Below are 19,696 nucleotides of genomic sequence, written 5' to 3'. Positions count from 1 at the left end.
TGAATTCAGAAAACAATCCTAATCGGTTTGTTATTCAAATCCTAAAACTAAAATCCTAAAACTAAAATCCTAATTCTAGCCCAATTGGGTGAAGCCCAAAACAATAAACCCAAAACACTCTCCTCCTTTCTCTCTTCCCCTTTTACTTCACGTGAACCAGAAAAGTAAAACAAAATTTCAAACCCTGCTTCAACTTCACGTGGACTCTCATTGCACCGCCGCACCAACCACCGCCGTCAACCACGACGCTGCTCCTCCTCAATCCGACGGTCGGTACTTCTTCTTCCTCCCCTTCTCCTTCGTTTTCCCTTTTCCCTTTCGTTTTCCTCCTCTCGATCCTTATGTGACGGTTATGTTTACTCGGCAGCCACCACCGAGCCGCTGCCACCATCGACCCGCACAACCAACGCACACCACCAGTCGCGTCGTTGCACTAGCCGCCGCAGTCTCCCGGTCAGGCTGTCCCTCCTTTCTCCTCCTCTCTTCTGTGCTTCTTGCTCAATCACGCAACCACCGAGTGCGACCTCCACAGTCACCGCCTCCAACGGCGTCTCTCGTTCGACCACCAGACGCAACCACCTTCACTCTGCGCCCAGCCGCCGCTGCCGCGCCTCCCTTGCCGCCGGCCAGCATCCCCTTGAAGCTTTAATTGGTTAATTTCTTAAACCCTAAGTTAATCAAATTGTTTCAATTATATTTTATTATTTTAATTTATGTTTTGATTGAATTAAATTTATGATTTAATGATTATGAATTTCAGGTTATATATTTTGCTTAATTAATAAATTAAATTTCAGATTATATGATTGAGTTGAAATAAGAATTTTAATTATTTAAAGCATGAATTTTAAGGTTTTTGTAGTTTTGAAACCATGGTAGGATGATTATAAGTTATTAAAGTTATTATTTTTATAATTTCAAACATGTTAATTATGTTTTGGAGTAGTTTGAAATTAGTTATATTGCTGAAAATTTAAAGTACGATGTTTGCAAAGAGTTTTCAACGAATTTCAATCACTAATCCGATAATTATGATGCTAGGAAATTAATTAGTTAAGTTTCGATATTGGAGAATGTTCTAAATACGTTTGGGATGTGTTTAGAGTACGTTAGTGTTGCTGTAAATTGTTAGAAATTGATTGGGGAATTTTATTGGTTGTTTTTAGGCGGAGCATTCTTTGTAGGCGACTTTTGAAAGTGTTAAAGTGGCCTACTAGTTGTTTATACAAGGTACGTACATACCTGCGTGCTTGGAATGTGTGCTAATTGTTGAAATCATGTTGATATTATTGTTGAACTTGGTGATGTTGATATTATAGACAAACTTGGTTATATGGAATGTGCATGTTTAATACTGTTGGACAAACTTATTGAACTTATTTTGCACTATAAGAACTGTAACATGTTAGTATGGATGTTTGATACAAACATGTTGGTTGGGAACACTAGATTATTCTATATGATTGGGTTGGATCAATTGGTTGTTGTTCCCTTTCTATCTATTCACTACTTTATAAGGGCGGAGGACCTTGTTTAGTAAGTTGAAACTCTATGCCCATATACAGGGTTGCTCATGGTTAAAGGAAAGGTTGGTTAAGTTGGAATGAGTCTTGATTGATGCTTTTATGATCACTTACTTAATTCCAAGATAAAAACAGTTGTGAACAAAAGTGAATTGTCTGTCTTATGTAATGGTTGAGTCATAACGGAATCTCAATTTGTAAATCATGTAAAGTGAAACTGAATAGCAATAGCTTTAGACTGTGCACGTCTGAAGTGACGGACAAACAGGAGTTGGGGTTCATGGTGGTAGCCCATGGCCTTTTCTGGGACCGGATTGATCACCGTGTCCTATTTTTATTTAAACGTTCCTCGATATCGCAGGTCATTGAGGTTACGGAGTCGCGCCCGTACCTCGTCTTCCTTAGTGAAGACTTCTGGATGGTCAACTCGGTCCATTGTCTATTTCAACTAAAATAATATTATTGCTAAAAGTCTAGCCTAGTCTAGTCTGGTCAAGTATGGTCGTCAAACTATCATGTTTTGTCTGCCCTTGTTTGTGTTCATTAGTATCATGTTAGGGTTGTTCGTTTAATAGAATCATGTTAGGATTATTATTGATTTAGTATGTAGTACTCAGCTTTGCTGATTACGTGCTTTTGCTTGTGCATGTTGATCATGGCTATGCCTTATTGATCCTGTGATGACCCAATCTTTGGTGAGCAGTCTCTAAGGATCAATAAGCATTGTCCATCTGCAGGTTTGAAGATGTTGCATCATTGGGATCGGGAATAGAGAGCTTGTATTTAGTTTTGATTTGCTAAGTTGACTTGGGTTTGCTTAACTGGACTTTAAACTTGTCATACTATTTATATTTCCTTATTTTCGTTGGTTGATTTTTGGGACTAAACCTGTAATCGATTATTTATAAACCTAAAGTTAGTTTTATGTTGTCCGCTGCAAAATTCTGAATAAGCCGTTACGTTTTCACACGGGCGATAATGCCTTGATAATTCTCTACGTTTATATTAAAAGGTTATTTTAGAAAAGAGAGAATTGTCGGGGTGTTACAAAGCGGTGTCGAGGCGGTGTCGAGGCGTGTCGAGGCGGTGGCGAGGCGCGCGAGGCGCGCAAGGCGCTGGGCGATGCGATGCGAAGGTCCGGTTCTGTTTGATTTAAATTCTTTTTAATTTAAATTTGCTTTAATTTAGTGAGGTTTGTTGTTAATATTCTGGGTTTGTCAATTATTTGTATGTTTCTTGAATTTGACGTTGCTTTAATTTGGTGAGATTTGCATGTTTGTCAATTATTTGTATGGTCAATTATCTGTATGTTTTGATTGGAACCAACATTGTCCTTTTTAGTTATGTTGCGTTTGTCTTAATTTGGCATATTTTACCTCATAATCATATTGCACTGTGTGATGAATGTTTGTCATTTTTAGTTATAAGGTCTCTGTTAGATTTGGACTGAATTTTCATGTTAGGAATTTAAAAATTGCACTGTTTGATGAAATGCGAATTTTCTAAGTATTGATCATAGAATAGTGATGTGATTGTTGACATGTTTTAATTTGGTGAGGTTAAGTATTGGGGTCTTTAATTTGGTGACATGTTTGTCAATTATTTGTATGGTCAGACACACATCTATTCATGGCTTATTATTTACTATTTGTGTTGTGATGAAATCCAAGTGTTTGGATAGAAACTCTGATCTTTATTGAAAGTGTTTGACAATTATTTTCACATTGATAGATTTGGACTGAATTTCATTTTAGGAATTTAAAAATACGGCTAATTTGGTGAATTGCGAGTTTTCTAAGTAATTATTTATGATCAAATTTTACTAAATATTTAAGATCAGATTTGACTCAATATTTATTGAAATGGTTGACAGATATGATCAAATTGTTAGGTTTGGACTGAATTTCATTTTAGGAATTTAAAAATTGCACTGTTTGATGAAATGCGAATTTTCTTAGTGTTGATCATAGAACAGTGGTGTGATTGTTCGTTTGTTTGTTTGTTAGGTTTCTTACAGAACACATTTGAAGTACTTAGGATGGCCGTGTATTAATTAATTCTATGATGATGATGTATTATCTGTGTTTTGATTTTATAAGTTAACCAAATGTTTGGATTTAGGTGAATGCGTTTAGCGTTAGATTTGAGTAAAAAAGAACTTGGGTATTTTTGGATATACGTGGCTCTTTATGTGGATTTTGTTTTCAGTTGATTTGTTTCCTTGGCGTCATATTTTGATATATCTCACAATGACGAATCAGTTTTTAAAATGATATTTCCTCATTTTTTGATAGCTCACAATGCCGAGTCAATGGAATCCGCATCGCGTACGTGCATTTATGGAGCTGCATTTACGGATGCTCGCTACACAGAGGAATGAACTCCTTAAAACTAAGGCGTTGCAGAAGGGTTCGGTTATTTCAGCCTTATCTTTTTTGTTCTTGATTTACAATTGATGCCGATTTCTGCTTGAATTCTGATGTTTTTTTGTTTCATTTAGTTTTGAAATATATTAGGGTTAGTTAGGGTTTAAGACATGTTTTAACGGACTTAATAACATAGCTTGAGTGCATGGGGTTATATTCTGATTTGAATTTGAATTTTATTGATGTTTTATTTGTTCATCTGATTTTGCTGTTTTTCATGAGACTATTGGGTGTTTGTTGGATAAAATGTGACTGTATGTTGTTATGGTGAGATTTGTTGATTTAGTTAGAATGAAATTTGATGATTTTCTTTTCGTTCCATGTAATTAAAAGCATGATCTTAAATCTGTAATAGTTAATTAAAATTTGTAAACGCATGTATACAACTTATTCAATTAAAATCTGTAATAACTTATTCAATTAAAATCTGTAATAACTTATTCAATTAAAATAAAAGCATGAAAAGTAATCTGTAGTAAGTAATTAAAATCAATAAAAATCATGCATACAAATATTATGTTTAAGAGATTGGTTGGCCACATACCTTATGCCGTTGTTATAGTATGCCTTGATGAACTTAACACCCAACTCAAAATCAAACTTAAAACCGAAATTATAACCTGCAAAAGAACAATTTATTTCAGATTTTTATAGAACACATGTTTAATTGAGTTACTTGATAATTAAAAATGAGAAGGGTATAACAACTTATTCAATTAAATTAAAAGCATGAAAAGTAATATGTAATAAGTAATTAAAATCAATAAAAAGCATGCATATAAATATTATGTTTAAGAGATTGGTTCGCCACATACCTTATGCCGTTGTTATAGTATGCCTTGATGAACTTAACACCCAACTCAGAATCAAACTTAAAACCGAAATTATAACCTGCAAAAGAACAATTGATTTCATATTTTTGATTTACTTAATGAACAAAAAAAAATGCAAACCCATCTGGCAAGACTTCCTTAAATTTATCAAAAAAATGAAAAAAATCTTAGATATCGAAAACAAAGATCTGAAAGATGTGATTTGTTTAGTTTTCCTTCCAGATTTTAAAGATTAAGAATTTACCGTATGTACTGCCGATCCTTCGTTGGTCGTTGCACCTCGTTATGAACTTCAAACCCCTACTAAATTCTGCATTAAAACAAATGTAAGTCAATTATATTTAAAATCATAATTCTAATAACAAAAAATTATATTATCACAAACCTTCGTTGTTGAAATCTGCAATTAAAAATTAAAAAGATTATGAGAGATTATTTAACCAAATGCATAAATTAAGATATAAAATAATTAATTAAAATCTATAGAAGCAAGAATATAACCTACCTTATATTTTGAAATCTGCAAAATAAATAAGCACCACAATATTAGAAAAGAACATTTGTTTTGTGCATACAGTCACAAATTTAATTTCTGTTCTTATTTTTTATAGTCTTGTATAAATAAAAATGATACTGTTATGCGTACAACATTCCTTGTATTTTTATGATATACACAGATTTAAATATGCCCATACAATTAAAGTTTATGATTTATTATTATAGAAAAATGGTTGAATTTTGTTTGTATTTTTTTTACAGAGGATTCATACGAAAAGTGTACTTACATGTGGGAGCGACTTCAAGAAGAAACAATGGTGATGTGGTTCTTTTGAGAACGGATTTCTTCTGGGAATCAGCGCGGCATTAGATTTGCATTATGGGAGAGGTTTCTTGTTTTATGGTTTCTGGAATTTTTCTTCTGATTTCTGGTTTAGGATCTGGTTTATGTAGGTTTTTTGTTTTCAGGGCTTCTGCAGTTAATTAGAAATTTTTATTCTTTTAGATTTGTAATATTTTTCGTTTCATTTGGTAACTGCATAAAGTGTAATATTTTATTTTCCTTATTTGTTTTTCGTTTCATTTGGTAACTGCAGTAGTTGTAATATTTTATTTTCCTTATTTTCATTTATTTCCTGATTTAATCAATCAATCAACATCAGCTTTGGTAATTGAGATAAAAAGGATTGATTTTGGGCGTCACTTAAGGTCTGGGTTGCAATTAAACTGTAGAACTGCGTTGGGGTATTTTAGTCTTTTAACTGGGGGACACGAAAAGCCAAATTACAAAATAGACCTCAGCTGTTCCTTTATAGAATAGAGATACCGTACTTTGTTTTTTATATTATATACTACATACGAAATATTTTATAGTCCTCACTCGGTATTAATTATAGTAATGTATTTATGTTGGTTACATAATCGATCACACTGCGCTGAATATCGTTAAACTATTTATATATATTTCAATCTTGACCATATGCATATCCTTGAATTGTTGACCACATAAAATTTAATTTAATTAAATTATTTTTTGACAGAAATTTTGATGTTGAAGTTGCATGTTTCCCTCAATCCAAAGGAAACACGTACTGGTCCTTAAACATGTATTACGGGTCCATTTGATAACCAGTAATAAATTGTGAGATTGAGATTGAAGTTAAGTGTTAATACTAATTTTTGGCAAGAAAATAACATCATAATGTTCATGATAATGTCGCATGTATCTCCACCCAATACCAATCCTCATGGAATGGATAGTAATAAAAATTTATAAAGAAAAATTAGCGGCTATGAAACAGTTTGTATTTATGTTAGTAGTGCAACCTAGAACATATCTACCATTTTCATAACCAAGCTTTCATCCTTATCTGCTTGTGCTAGAGAGTAGGAATTCCTTTACCATCCCCAATATTCTCAAGTGTTGACATGTGCAGTTAGATTGACCGACCTATGACTTTATGAGATACTCTCTCCGTCCCTTAATATTCGCACCGCTTTCTTTTTCGGGTCGTTCCTTAATACTTGCACCGCTTCTATAAATGAAAATCTTTATCAATATTATATTATTTCTCACACTTACCTACTACCCCACCTACGAGGAAGTATTTTCGGATATCAGATATGTGTGGGCAAATGCATATCATAGCAAAAGACAAAATAAGAAAAATGACAAAAAAGAAATTAAATGGTACTTTTTTAAACAAAAATGGTACTTTTTTTAATTGAATGGTACTTTTTTTTTACAGAATGATACTTTTTTAACATAAATTGTACTTCCTTTTTTGTCTTTTAGCTGATATGTGTGTTGCCACACATATCTGATATCCGAAAAAACAACCTCCCCCACCTACACCTCTACTCCCTACAAAAAATCATTTAAAAATCTACACCTTCCACTCACTACTCTCCATCTCTTACACATTTCCCACTAATTATATTAAAAAAATACCCCACTATTAACTAACACCAATTAAATTAATAAGTCAATTCAAATGTCTTAAACTCCGCACCGATTATTAAGGGACGGAGGGAGACAGGGAGTATGTTGGTTCAGTAGGGTTCTCACCAATAGGGAAAAACAAACATTTTCACGTATGAGAATTATAGTCATATGTACACTTTTTCATTGTTTTAGTTGGCAGGTAAAGAGAAGACCCAATCTACACGGAGTCGACCTGGGCCAGGTTAGCATGCTAGACTCTTAAGAAGTAGGGGGCATATCCCAATTCCCAAAACAGTGCGTAGTACAACTGTACAAGTATATAAATGTATAACCCAATTTTTTTTGAGAATTCAATTTGTTGTCGTTAATGGCTTCCGGCCCAAACAATGGCCCAAATGCACGTAATGGTTAATAGGCTGTTTGTCATATTTTACTCTGATCTGGCCCATTATTGGTAAGGTTTTAGGTGGGGTTTTTGGGAGGTCAAAGCTAAACGCCGTTAACATATCTTATAGGTTTCCGTTCAGGTTAGTTAATAAAATCTTATCTTATTAAAAAGAGAATAGGAGGTTTGGTATTTAGGGGTAGTGGAATAGTGTCATCTTTTTTCAAAATACCACCTGAGTCCTTCAGCCTTTTATCTTTCGGATATTTCATGAAATACCCCCGAGGTTTAAGTTAATTCACCAGGTACCCTCGTTGTTTCAGTAATCTACCAGGTACCCCTCAGGTTTCATTTTCTCGCATGATTTAACCCTGCCGTTAAGTGGCCGTTAGAAACTTTTTTTCACCAGGTACCCTCGTAATTTATTTCACCAGGTACCCCTGAGGTTTTTTAGATTTTCACCAGGTGCCCTTGTGCTTTATGGTAATTTCACCAGATACCCCTGCTCACCAATGGCTAGCCGTTGGTAAGCCTTCTCTATCTAAAGGGGGAGCCGCTGCAACTCTTCACTACAAATTTCTGTTCTTCCCCTTAACCAACTCATATTTTTCCTAATTCCCAATTCAAATGAGCTCATATCCGTTTATCTTTGCTTATTTTTTATTTTTTTTAAATCTTTTATCTTTTTTTTTTCATTTAGGCAATTCCTTCCCCCTTATTTTTCACTCTCCTTTGTTTTTATTTTCTCTCATTCCTCATACTACACTCTATTTAATTTCAACTTCACTTACATCCTCGTTTTAAAGTTTTCCAAACCCACTTCCTATTTCGTTGCTACACCCAACACTGCCAGTCAACCACCAAAATCACCGATACTACCAACAACTAAACCCGAAAACTAAAATCAGTTATCCTAAAAATTCCGACCCATGCTTTTTGAAACAAATAACCACCACAGCATTACCATTTACCTCTATCAACCATCCAACATAGTCGGCCCCTCTTACAAAAATGACAAAATCGGATTCGAGGAGAACATGGCTTTGCACGTATCCGGCATATACAATTTTTATTGTAGGCCAGATAACTTTTACTCCGTACTCAGTTTTGTAACTTTTAACCGGTTTTTATTAACCTTTTATATTTAATTTTTTTAAAGGGTGGTTACTTATGCATTATGAGTGATTTTGAAATAATATTTTTTATTAAAACGAAAAGTTATCACTAATAAATAAATAAATTTTACATTTATTAAGTTACTTTTAAACATTTTTTTGTGACTTTACATCCGCCTTATAGAATTTAATGTCCTAGATGTAATTAAGAGTTTGAAACTTAGATTCTTGTAATTATTAGAAGGGAAAAAAAAAACTACACCCTCCGTTTCTTTTTGTTTGTTACATTTGGAATTTTTCATGTTTATTAACGTATAATAAAGATTATTTTTCTTTTTTATTAAAAGAATAAACCCAAGTAAAACCTCAATCCACTAATAATTACAACAACCAATAAGATTGTTTTATTTATCAAAATGAACCAATAATGAAAAAGCACAAAGATTGCTAACTTAACATACTTGGTAAATTGTAAAGAAATTTAACGAGTTGAAAAAATTGGACCAATTAAAATTAAAAGCTGGCACAAAAATGATAGTATAATAAGTTTATAAAAGGAAAGATTCTCCCACGTAACAAACATTGTGAAGCACCCTAAAAGAAATACGTAACAAACAAAAAGAAACGGAGGGAGTACTATGTACTCCTTTCGTCCATTTTTATTCTTTACGTTTGGTAGCATGCACGCGATTTAACAACTACTCCCTCCATCCCAAAATATTTTTATGTTTGGTATTTTACACGCAATTTAACAGCTAATTAATGTGCATTGAGATTCCTCTGTTTTTTATTTAAACAACGCTATTTACGTTTATTTATAATGTTTTCACTTTTATCAATAATCTGACATTTAAAAAATGAAAAAGATTTAATGTCTCAATGGAAAAGTGTGAGAGACTAACTACCCCAATGAATTTAATTGGTTAAAATAATCCTTGACACAAATTTTGATAGAATATTAAAGCCCCTTATGTGATAATATAAAAGGAAGTGTAAAGAACATTTCGGGACACCTTAAATGAAATACGTAAAGAACATTATGGGACGGAGGGAGTAATTAATGTTGATAAACAATGCAAATTACGTTTATTGATAATGTTTTTAATTTTATCCAAAATATTACATTCGCAAAGTGTGAGAGATGCAGTGTTTCCATAGGAAAGTGTGAAAGGTTTAGTGCATGTCCCAATGGTTTTAATTTGTTAAAATAATTATTTGCACGATTTTTGACGGAACATTAAGGACATTTATGATACAATATAAAAGGAAAGATTCTAAATGTAAATATTAAAATGGGACACTAGAAATGAAAAGCGTAAAGAATAAAAAGGGATGAAGGGGTATTTAAAAAGGAGATTCTATTTTAACATTAGATGAAAGAAAAAGAAAGTACGGAGTACTATTTAAAAGAAAATTTATACTTTTACATTAAATAAAGGTGAAATTGTGATGGAAAGTATCAAAGAAGGAATGCGAGTGGGAAAAAAAGAAATATCAAAATGTAAGTGGGTTAAGTTTGAGGATTAAAAGTGGGATACAGTTGGAATTATAATTGTAAGATGAGGGTAGTCTTGGGATAATTATTTATTATAAATGGCATATCTAAATGGGAAGAATAAAAATAAATACTAATTCGAATGGGAAGAAATTTTAGGAACGAAAGGATTAATTAGGAACAAGACACTGAGTGTGCCGGTAAAATGGAGAATAGATTAGTTCTTATATTTCAAGATAAAATTAAAGAAAAAGGCTATGAAAAAAATAATTGGAAGAGAATGGTGGTGAGTATGGTGATCATAATGGCATATTCCAAATCTTTGGGTCGGTTTTGGATGGAATTTTCATGTCCAGTTGATTTGTTCTCCGTAATAGATTTAACTGTGGGTTGTTGTTTTGGAACCAGTAGAATTTTAAAAGTAAATAGTGGTTTAAAATGTAAATGACTGGAATCAATGAATGTGGTTTTATTTAAAAGATATTAGTTGGTTAAGGGCAGCTTTAAAATACAAATGAGCCATATGCATGAGGGGTTAAAATTAGCAAATGAGAAGGAAAAAAAATAGGGAATTACATCATGTTTGTGTTATTGAGTTTTCTAAGCGGTACTCATTGTTTTAAAAGTGAATTACATATTATACATTTGTATCCTCTATGTGCAATTATTTTATGCGACATTTTCATAATTGAATGGATACTATATAGACTTTTAAAATAGTGAGGACGTGTCTGTAATCCCCTCCTTTGCTTTAAAACGATTCAATGTACAACTTACACCATCAAGGTGCAACTTTCTTTTAAGAAGTCCATGCGCTAAGATACTCCATAGTTAGGCGTAATTGGCTGGGAGTAGTCTTGGGATGGTGACCTATTGGGAAGTTTTCCAGGGTGCGCATGAGTAAGTAAAAAATGCGCCAAAAGAACTTGTTGTAGTCTGTGGACCCAGGCGTTGATCCAAATGTTCATTTCGTGACAATCGGCTCCACCCTATTTAAGAGCTGGGGTGTTACAGTCTCGTAGGCTTTCAAGAAATAGTTATGTAGTCATTATCAAAACCACATAGGTACTATAGAAGATTTTAATATAGTGAACTTAACTAAACTTATGTGTTTGGTTCAAATTGATATGGAAATGTATACTTCATCTGTTCCATATTGTTCTTCATGTTTACTATTCATATGGGCAAATTTCAAAAACATTGACCGTAATTAGTAGTATAATTAATAGAATAAATAATAACTTGTGGATCTTATTGGATTCCTTTAAATGTAATTTTTCTAAATATCAAATTTTTATAATTCAATGCGAAACTAAAACTATTAATGGTTAAAGTAGCGGATTGGAGACCACGCATAATTGAAAGTGAGAATATTATGGAACCGAGGGAGTAGGAGGTGTGGATTGGGAACCTCACAGTTGTCAAAATGTGTTTGGTTTAACTAGAGAAGAGCTTTTATTTCTTTTCATATTGTTTGGTATTGGTATTGGAGGTGATCAAAATTCGGGCCTGGTCGGGCTCTAACACAAAAAATATGCCCAAATCCATAAATTTTGAGAGAGCTTTTCGGGCCGAAACGGGGTTTTTCGGGGTAAAGATTGGCAAAATAACTAAAGATATGTTATTTACGTTCTTGAAAGTGCTTCAGTATTTGCATGGACTTCAGTGCAACAATTGACCACTAATCCAATTTCGTATAAGAAATATTAAATTATAAAAGATTGATATTTGAATATACTATATTGATATAAATCTAATAAGATCTCATTTTATAATGTTTTGATGTATACTATAGTGTAAATTGACGGTTAAAATTATTACTATACTTTAGATACACAATCCAAAGCGTAAAGAACTTTAAAAAACGGATGTAGTATAACGTTACTTTCTGCAGTATAAATGTGGGATGGGATATTTGGATTTGAGACCTATCATAGACATACCCTCAATCTTAACAACTAGGCCCGCCTAAACCTCATCCGTAGTAGAAAATTAAATGTCATTTGGTACATAGTCTGAAATTTTCAACGTTTCAGAACATCGACTACCCGCTTTTGCAGACCTTTGCGCAACCAAAAATGACTCACATAATAAAGAAAAATAATAGTGGTAAAACAAGTACATGATGCTCCCAATAATAATAATAATGAGTAAGCATGCATATCATGGTTCAATTTGCAATAGAGGTCTTTGATTCACATATTTTAGATACTACGAATAAAGTGTGTCTTTAGAATAATGGTTTAACTAAACTCTTATGTTGTGTTTTATTGATAATTTTAAGAATTTCAACTTATACTGTTATATATTAATCATTCAACTCTCAAGTATGGGGTTTAGAAACCTGGAAGGGAGATGTGTTTGACTTATACTAACACTAATAAAAAAAAAGGTTCATTTAGGAACTAACTAAACATATGGTATCGACTATTAGAATCAAGTTCCAAACTCATTGTCTTGGTTTAATTCTTTATATCAACTTCTTACTAGCCTGCTTACCAAACTTCCCTTAATTATGTACAGATTTTGTTTGGGATTCGTTTAAAGGGAAATAAAATACCAAGTGTTGGAACATCAATCTTTTAACGTATACAACGCACATTGTATTTTCGTCAATGAAAATTCTCACCTTTGGAAAAATATAGCTAAAGGAGTGATGATAAAGGTCGCACGTTGCGATAATATTCAGTTGTCATAATATTACGTGTCGGAGTTTAATTGGTACATATAGGTGCCACGTAAGCTATGCGTCATCATAATTTTACTATCAATGTAATATTTTTACTATGAAAATATGTAAATAAGAGTATTCGATATAAAGAAGGAAACAAATTAGAATATCAAGATTTTCCTACCTTTTTTTGAAACATGTATAATAGGTTACATAAGTTAAATATTTTAGTTTCCAATTTAAATCATGGCATGTCCTCATTTTGCAACCTTTATCATTTTCCTAAATAAAGAACGGAGGAATTACATTTTGATATAAAAACTAATATGTTATATGTATATGATTGTTTTATGTATAAGAACATTTATTACCAAATAGTTGCACCTTTCAATCAAATACTTACAATAAAATAGTTATGTTGTGCTATTGAAATTATATTTTCCAAATACTTTCTAATCAAATAATTATATTGTTTTTAATGTTGAAATCAACAATTTTATACGTATGACCATCTTAGGAAACTTGCTCTCATTTTATATGAAAATATTAAAGTTGACTGACGCGTGCGTAGCACGCAGCGGTTCAACTAGTAAAACAAAAAGGAATATAGGCTTCCCATAAAGATTCTGGCAGGTAGGCTAAACAGAAAGTGCGTGCCACAAACTCGAACGGCCAACGCGTGTGTTTAATATTTCTAAAATAGACAAATCAACTAAAGATCAAACTGAACTACCAAAGGACATTGGCTTCTCAGTTTTTCGAAAGATCAAACTAGACTATCTATTCAGTATTCACCCGCTATCCAAACTTGAAAATAAAGATTGCACCAAACTACTTTTAAAAAAAAAACTTGAAAATAAAAACACTACAGAAAAAATAAGGGAAATGATACATGGGAACATATGTAATTATATCGATCTACATGTAATTTTGACTACTTTTCTAAATTAATTAATTCAAATTTATAAAATATATTAAGAGTCTGTTTATTTTAACTTATCATAACTTATTTTAACTTATTGCAGCAAAAGTAACCCATATGAGTTCGTATAGGTTCAGATAAGTTTAATAAGTTCAAAGAAGTTTGTTTGTTTAAACTCATTTCAACAAAAATAAGTTCAAATAAGTTAGACTCTGTTTGTTTCAACTGAAATTAACTTATCTGCACTTATCTTTTGCTGTGAATAACTTATTTGTGTCTGAAAACTTATTTTTGCTACACTTATAAAAATTCATTTGAACTCACTTTTACTGAAATAAGTTGAAACAATCCGACCCTAAATTTAACAAAAATAAGTCTGTTTTAAACACTTTAACACACAACTACTTCTGTCCCAATTTAGAGTGTACACTTATCATGACACATAGTATAAAGTACATTTTGGGAATGGGCGGTTATCAAATATTTTTCTTACTGAAAAAGTTGGTAGGATAAAAGACAATTGTGTTTTTTTAGTTGAATGAAAGAGGTTGTGGGACCCTAGCTTTTGTAGCGAGAAGTAATTAAAGTAATAGTGAGTATTTGTCAAAATTATAAAAGGGCAAACTAAATTGGGACGAACAAAAAACAAATGTATACGTTCTAAATTGGGACAGGGGGATCGAGTGAGTAAGTTTTTTCCAGCAAAAATAAAATTTTATAAGTTTAATTAAGTTAGTTTTAGTCAAATCCAAGTGAGCCAAACAATCCATATTGTTTATTTACCCAAAACATAAATTACTCATATATGTAGTACTCCGTAATACATAAAATTTTGGGTAAGAAAAAAGTAGTACATGTAAAAAATAAAAATAAAATAAATTAATAAAATAAAGTAGAAGTAGGATTTTAATTCGAGAAATTTGGGAAATTGTGGAAGTGGGCATAGCTTCACAAAATTGTGGCATAAGTGTATGTAGTTCCATCTTTCTTCTACTCATGGACGCCCATTGATTTTTTATCACTCATTTAAGTGCACTTTTTGGACCATATTTATACTACTAGTGGAGTATTAGATAAGTCAAACATGAAATGGAATATGTTGTTAAGATGTACTCGTACACTTTAGTGATGGTTAAATTATATGGAGTATGTTTTTTTTTAAGGGTGGAGAGAGATATTAAAAATAAGACGATAAATTATTTAGACGGGATTTAATTACAGGTCTTGGATACCATTTCCTCAAGACTTTATCAACTAATCGTTAACATTCACATTATACGGAGTATGTAGATGTAAAGGTGTCCAGTTTTTACTCCGATATCGATATATCTAATTTTAAGCATGCATAGTGCTATTTAGTATTTACTGCTCATGTATGCTCTTAATAAGGAGCTTAATACTTCATTTGAACTTCTTCAAATTAAATGTTGCATATTTTATTTTTTTGATAATTGGTGGACTTTATTTCATAATAAAAAAAAAAGACAATTTATTTTTTACCACCTAAAAAAATCAAAAAAATGTTTCTTACCAGCTAAAAAACTAAACCTTGTTTTTTACCACCTAAAAAAATACGAAGTATAAAACTTGTTTTTTACCACCTGAAAATGGAAATTAAATGAATCGTTAATGTGAGGAGTCACAACAACGGTAATGTCTTTGATATCTTCTCTTATTCCACAATTTCATCTATTTAACATCCCTTTCCTTCCCTGCTTTCTTCTCTTCCATGAATTTACTTAATTTTTCCTCACATAAATTCACTAAATGGACAAAGTTCAATAGTAGTGAGGAGGGTGAAAGAGTTAAAGAAAATCATAGAGGGTTGTAAAGAATTGGGAGAAAATTGAATTAGTGGCCTCAATAACTGTTTAATCTATTTTTGCTTTTGTTTTCCGTTTTTCAGGTGGTAAAAAAGAAATTTTAATTTATTTTTTAGGTGGTAAAATACAATTTTTTTTTTTAGTTGATAAAAAATAATTTTTTAAATTTTTTTAGGGGTAAAAAACAATTTATCTCAAAAAAATCTCCCTGTATAAAAATATTTAAAGTCGTATGTTAGACTTAGGCCCTGTTTAGTTCACCTTATTTCAGGACCTTATTACTTATTTCAGATTTAATCAGATCAGACCAGATCAGATCATAGAAAAAATAAGTTCAGATCAGATCATATCAGATCAGATCAGATCAGACCAGACCAGATCAAACCAGATCAGATCAGACCAGATTATTATGATGATGATTATTATTATATATTTATATCATTGTTATTATATTTAATATTTATTACTATTATGTCTTTAATAAAAAAGAATGTTGTTGTCGGTGCAATTAAAATCTATTACTTAAGGCATAAAAAACATTAACAAAACATTCAAATTCATCATGTCCAAATTAAAACCATTAAGTCCAGATCAGAAACGATATGATCAAGTCATGTCCATATCAAAACTTATTTTTATAGATCAAAACCATTATATATCTAGACCAGAACTGATAGAATCAGATAATACCTAGATCATAACTGATCTGTACAGATCATGTTCAAATCTACAAAGATCTTGTCTACACCAGAACCAATCCTTAGATAACCAATATGTTTAGATCAAAACCGATTTGTACATATCATATCCAGATCGGAATCGATATGTCCAGATTATAACTGGTCTAGATATCGACTTTGTACAGATTATGTTCAGATCAGAATTGATCGGCAAAGATCATGTCCAATCATAATTGATTTATACTGATCATGACCAGATCAGAACTGGTCTGTATAGATCAGAACTGATATGTACAGATGATGTCTAGATCAGAAATGATCTGTACAGATCATGTCCAGAGCAGCACAGATCTGTCCAGATCAGAACTGATCTGTACCGCTCATGTACAGATCAGAATTGATCAGTACCGCTCATGTCCAGATCAGAACCAATCTGTACAGATCATGTCCAGATCAGAATCAATCTGTACAGATCATGTCCAGATCAGAACCAATCTGTACAGATCATGTCCAGATCAGATCCGATCTGTACATATCATGTCCAGATCAGAACCGATCTGTAAAGATCATGTCCAGATCAGAACTGATATGTACAGATCATGTCCAGATCAAAACTAAACTGTACAGATCATGTCCAGATCAGAACTGATATATACAGATCATGTCCAGATCATAACTGAATTGTACAGATCATGTTCAGATCAGAACTGGTATGTACAGATCATGTCCAAACAGAACAAATCTGTACAAATCATGTCCAGATCAGAATCGATCTGTACAAATCATGTCCAGATCAGAATCGATCTGTACAGATCATATCCAGATCTGAACTTATATGTCTAGATCATAACCGATCTATCTAGATCATGTCTAGGTCTATCTAATATAAGGAATAGTTAAATCATGAGCAAAGTCAAATAAATAATATCAATATTATAAATTTGTGTAACATTTATTTTACACGTAAACGTTTAATATTAATAAATGTAGATTTTTGTTTAAACTTAATTATGAAGAATCAGATCAGATCAGACCAGATCAGATCAGATTAGATCAAACCAGATCAGATCAGATCAGAAAAAATAAGTTCAAATCAGATCAGATCAGAAAAAATAAGTTCAGATCAGATCAGATCAGGAGAAATAAGGTGAACTAAATAGGGCCTTAGTAATACACTAAGGGTCGCATATGTTAGTGAAATTTGTATTTTGATAAAGTGGGTCACTCGATAATTTAAGAAATCTCCCTATATAAAAAGATTTAAAGTATATGTTACTCCGTAGTTAATTAAAGTATATGTCATGATCTAAACGGGGTATAAAACCCTAGCCGTCCTTTTTTTTTTCTCTCTCTCTTCAGGGTTTACAAATTTCAAAGGGGTTTTAGGCCGGAAATAGTCAAATTTCTTCGGAAATTTGACCGGAGAAATTTGGCTATTTCCGGCCCTTTTGATTTAATTATTAATGTGTTTGTCTTCAAATTCAATAAAATCACATCGTTTGAGTGTAGTAAGTTCCTCTATTGTGGGATTAGTGAGTATAGTAAGTTCCCCTATGGTGGGATTAGTTGAGTATTTGGGTTTTAGTATTAGTATAGTTTTGGTGGAGCATCGTCGTGAATTCGGTTCGTTGATAAAGAATTATACGAGACTGAACCAGTTATCAAATGTTCAAATTGACTTAGATGAATCGGATGGAAACCGTCCTCGCGGCTACAACAAATTGTTAGACCGTCTCTCCGAAAAGGCTGTATGTTCCATCGACATGTGCGAGAGATGTCCCACAGTGCAAGATCTTCCCAACGATGGTAGTTTTGATGAAGGAATACCTCTTTTTGATTCAATTTATTATGTATTTGTTAAATTTGATTTCTGTTGTAAATGTCGTATGCGTTTTTATTAATGAATTGATTTACATTCAAAAAAAAAATATAATGATCTAAACTACTTGGTTGTTGAAGTACATGAAAAATGAACGTGGAGCTCGCATGAGTGAGCAAGCTAATTAATGGAGTGTTTGGTTCGCGCGGGAAAAATTAAGGAAATGAAATCAACAAATAAAACGAAAGAGAATGGAAATAAATCTCTTTGATTTTAAATGTTGTTTGGGTTATCATTTTTAATATTCCCCATCTTTCTCTCACAATTAAGTAATTAAGAATTAGTTTAACGAATGTAGAATGTAACTTAGTTACTAATAAGAGTCACAATTGAAATACCCTGCTATTTAAAATAATGTCAACTCGTTATTCCAATAATGTCAACTCGTAGAACAATTTTGTAAGTTTAAAGGTTTGGGGAAAGTGGAAGAAGAATATGTAAGTTAGGGGGTTTGAACTCAAGACCTTTGCAAATGTTAATACGGAGCTTCTAAAGGGAAGGTTTCAATTTTCAATCCCTTGTGAATAGTGAATTTCAAGGTTTTAACACTCAAAACACTATTGATAAGCATAGTATTTTCAATGCATGCATTTTAAAGGTCTGGGATTAGTGGCCTTTATCCCCTTTAAATTAAGCTTATGATGTGATGTATGTTTTACTTAAAGAGAAATATAGGTCGTAAAAAGATAAAATCGTAAAAACAAATTGAGTTTAAGATTGTAAATCGCAAAAAAAAACAAAAAAAACCGGTCCAAGCCGGTCCAAAACCGGATCGGACCTGAATTTTCCGGTCCGGACCGAATTCTTTCCGGTCCGGTTCTCGGTCCGCGAATTCTAAAAATTCCGGTCCAACCGGTTCCTGTCCGGTCCGGTCCGTTTTTGGACCTATGCACACCCCTAGCCGCCGCCTCTTCTCCCTCGCCGCCGCCGCCGCCTTCCCCTTCATTTTCTCTTCTCTTGTTATTCTCTCACATTTTTATGGGCGAATTTGAGGTTTTAATGGTCTAATTCGACCATGAAAAGTCCAGGTCTGGAGTTTTCATTGTCGATTTTGACTATTTAAAGCCATGATTAAGAAGGTAATTGCGTCGTGGTTGCATGGATGAAGCTCAAAGCCGCCCACCATTAGTGGGTGAAGCTCGAATATACTTTGGCGGCACCGTTAATGGATGAATTTGCCTTTAATGGATGAAGCTCGAGCGGCGATGGATAATAATCCAGTAATGGATGAAGGCGCCATTAATGGATAAGCTAACATAGCTGAAGCCACCATTAATGGATGAAGCTCGAGCGACGATGGACGGAGGTGGTGGAGAAGTCGGAGTAGAAATCTAGAGCAGGTGGCATAGGAAGAGGAAAGAGTTCAGCAGAGGAAGAGGAGGAGGAGCGGCAGTGGACGGTTTTGCGGCCTCATAAATGGTGGTGGTCTGATTGTGGATTGAAGATCTATGGTTAAAGGAGGGAGAAGGGGGGGGGTGGGAAAGTGAAGGGCGGAAAGGAA

At 32.8% G+C, this 19,696-nt stretch overlaps 1 long non-coding RNA gene across 1 annotated transcript; it reads left to right on the top strand.

The window, feature by feature from the left end:
* Positions 1–131: 131 nt before the first annotated feature.
* LOC130467151 (uncharacterized) lies at positions 132–2,442 on the top strand. Its single transcript, XR_008927313.1, has 3 exons — positions 132–652; positions 1,167–1,230; positions 2,227–2,442. It is a non-coding gene; the product is annotated as an uncharacterized lncRNA (long non-coding RNA).
* The last annotated feature ends 17,254 nt before the right edge of the window (positions 2,443–19,696 follow it).

This window comes from Spinacia oleracea, chromosome 2 (genome assembly GCF_020520425.1).
Source record: "Spinacia oleracea cultivar Varoflay chromosome 2, BTI_SOV_V1, whole genome shotgun sequence".
In the NCBI taxonomy this organism is placed as follows: domain Eukaryota; kingdom Viridiplantae; phylum Streptophyta; class Magnoliopsida; order Caryophyllales; family Amaranthaceae; genus Spinacia; species Spinacia oleracea.
This window is presented reverse-complemented; position numbering and strand designations above follow the sequence as displayed.